The following is a 3,362-nucleotide window of genomic DNA, read 5'->3' as shown; positions in this document are numbered from 1 at the left end:
ATTCCCCCGCGGACAGAACGCGCTGCGGGCCGGGGATGCACGGACAGCACATCCCGGGAGCTCCGGGCCATTCCCTGCCCCAGGCCGGAGGATACACGGACGGACCCCTCGGGGCTGTTCCAGACGGGTCAGGGGTGGTGCTGGCAGGGCCTGGGGCAGGGCAGACACGGGTACCAGTGCCAGGGGTTTGGCTGCAGGGAGCACGGTGTGTTTTGTTCAGACAGTGGTGATGAACTGTGCAGTGGGTGCGGGAGGTGCAGCCAGAAACTCCTGCACCCTCTGCTCTTGCTTGCCTGGCATGACACTCCCTGACCTGGAAAATGCACCTCCCCAGYGGCAGGTGCTGCTGTGGGGCTTCTCCTCGTTTACTATAGCCCAGGAGGGTTAAAATTAACAAAACCCCCTCAGCAGGCAGCAGGCTGAAGGCTCCCTGCTTTAGGGGTCAGGGAAGCAAACACACTAAGTGCAGAACCCCCAGCTCCAGTTCCAGTGCAGGGGCCCTGCACAACCCTCCAAGGGACAAAGCCCTTTGCTGTCCCAGCACTCGTGGGCATCCTCCAGAGCTTAGCACCGGGACAGCAGAAGGCTCTGTGTGTGTCCAGGCTCCATCTGCTCTCCCCGAGGACAGCCCAGCCTGACACGTGTCCCAGGTGGTGACGGGGCCGCTGTGGCTGGCAGAGGATGATGTGCACGGTGTGTGACACCAGGGGAGTGTGCCAGGGCTGCCTGGTGCCAGCAGCACCCCTGTCACAGCCTCAGCCCTCCTCCATTGCAGGTGACAGCTCCAGGGCTGGGACAGCAGCACCCAGGAAACCCTGGGCACCCCAGGAAACCATGGGGGAGGATGGGCTTCTCCTCACCTATTGATCATTGAGTCTGGAGATGGGAAGGGTTTTTGCCAGCTTTGGTCTCTCCTGCAGCCCTTGTGACCATGAGGATTCCAATAAAGACCCTCGACTTTAAAAATCCCACTTTGCTGCCAGCCCCAGTGCTGACTGTGATCTGTAAATTGACGGCCCCAATGCTAACTGTGCCCTGAAAATTCAGAGCAGCCTCTTCYTGAAAGAGAGCATTGTCCTCTCCATTCATTTCTCTGCTCATGCACAGAAAAGACAGGGATGGAGAAGCAGGATTGGGCACAGAAAAGAAAAAGATCGGAAAAGAAGCAAAAAGGGGGAGAGATGGCAAAGAGCCCCAGGAACAAGGCACTTACAGGGGTGTGTTTCAGGATAAAGATAATGCTCCTGGGATGGTGCAGAGCCATCCTAAGGCTCAGCTTCCTTCCTGAGCTTCATGGTACAGTCTAGACAGCTGAAGGTCAGCCCAGACTCCCAGGACTTCACATCATGCCTGCTGGAGATGTTTTTTTTTGAAGGAGGTCCATGAGCCCTCATTTTCTCCTGTGCTTCCTCTCCAAGGACTCCTGTGACACTGACAGGTATTTCTGCCAGGCCAGTGACATCTTCCTGACAGGATGGAAGGACCTGTGTTCCAGAGGCTCAGAATTGCCACATGAAAAGCAAATCAGAGCTCACCCAAGTCAGAAAAGCAGGTAATTTCCTCACTCCGGTTACAGCCTGATGAAACTGAGTACTATACTTATCCCTCCATTTGTTAAAAAAAAAAAAAATCCATGAAAAAGTGTGAAAGACAAGGAAGAGAAGCAAAGAGAAGAGGTTTGGTCCCACAAGGAAGACAGGCATTTCTGCTGTTTGGATCTGGCACTGAAAAGTGTGAGGCATGAAGTTCCTAATGAACAGAATTCAAACGCTCCAGCTGTGGGTCACAGAGACCTGCACAAGGATGAGGTTCTTTYCTAAGAGGAATGACATTGGAGTCACCCCCCTCTGCCCTAGGAAACATCAGGAGCCGAGGATCAAGGATTGAAGGGACAAGGACAAGGACAAGYAGCAGTGTTACAGGTACAGACAGCAGCAAGTGCCCGTGGATGATAAATGCAGACTACAAAAAATATGTTTATGAGCAGATAATGGTCATCATAAAGGCTCCTGAAAAATGAAAGTGTTCCAAAAGAAAATCAATATAAATCCAGAACTATTAACRTGTGATTATATTATCATCYAGAGCCTGCAGCCTACAGATACYGAGTGTGATTCACCCAGTGTCCTACACTTGTACTGACTTCAGAAATATTTCCCTGTTCCCTATGACCTCATCGGATCAGAGATGCACTGCAGCAATAGCCGTGTTTGGGCCCGGAGCTCCGGGAGCCTCACGTCATGCAGGGCCTGGGATGGGCTGGAAGCAGCTGCAGGACCGGGGCTGTGTGGCACTAAAGGGGCCCTGGCAGTCACTGCTCCRGAGATCTTGTCCCTCGGGATGTCTGAGCACACTCAACAACCAAGGGGTAATGGGGTTCCTAGTGCTCAGCCATGGACAACACTGATGTGAAACAAACAGGGATCACCCCCTGGAAACTTCAAAAGAAACGAAATGTGATGCTTTTTGTCATGGAATGGAGTTTTTATTAAATTGCAAATCCAGCCTAAGGGGTTTAGGGTAGAAACCCACTGAAATGCCTGGTTTGTAAAACTCCTGTCCTTGGGCACGACATCACCTGGTACTGTTTATTTCCAGCCGGGTTCCGCAAAGCAGGGACCTGTCTCTGTTTCTGTGGGAATGAAGCGAACAGGAGGAACCTCTGTTCTGCCCGACAGCCCGCATCTCCCAGGAGCGCAGTGACTCGCAGGGATGCGGGAATGTTCCCGGGCAGCGCCGGGAGCCCGGCAGGGGGAGATCGCTGCATTGGAACGGGAGAGGCGCTCGCACAGACACGGACACATAGAGACACACAGAGACACAAACACGGACACACAGACACACAGAGACACACAGACACACAGACACATAGACATGGATATTGACAGACACACAGACATGGACACACAGAGACACACAGACACACAAACACGGACACACAGTCACACAGACACGGACACACACAGACACACAGAGACACAAACACGGACACACAGACACGGACACATAGAGACACACATACACACAGACACATAGACATGGATATTCACAGACACACAGACACACAGACACACAGCCGGGCCCCAACACCGCGCACACCTGAGCCAGCAGCGCCTGTCACCACCCAAAGTCACCCCAGAACCGCTGTTCGAGGCCGGGGCTGCCCGCAGGGATGAGACCGGGATGGTGCAGGGATGGTGAAGGGATGGGGCCGGAATAGGGCCGGGATGGGGCCGGGATGGGGCCGGAATGGAGCAGGGATGGGGCCGGGATGATGCAGGGATGGAGCCGGGATGGTTCCCCGATGCTGGGGATGCTCTGCCCGGCGATCCCCGCTATCCCCGGCCCCGGCCCGGCCCGGA

The sequence above is a fragment of the Malurus melanocephalus genome, unplaced genomic scaffold (assembly GCF_030028575.1).
Source record: "Malurus melanocephalus ecotype Western Australia unplaced genomic scaffold, MMel_1.1 scaffold_543, whole genome shotgun sequence".
NCBI lineage: Eukaryota > Metazoa > Chordata > Aves > Passeriformes > Maluridae > Malurus > Malurus melanocephalus.
Note: the sequence above shows the minus strand (reverse complement) of the source record.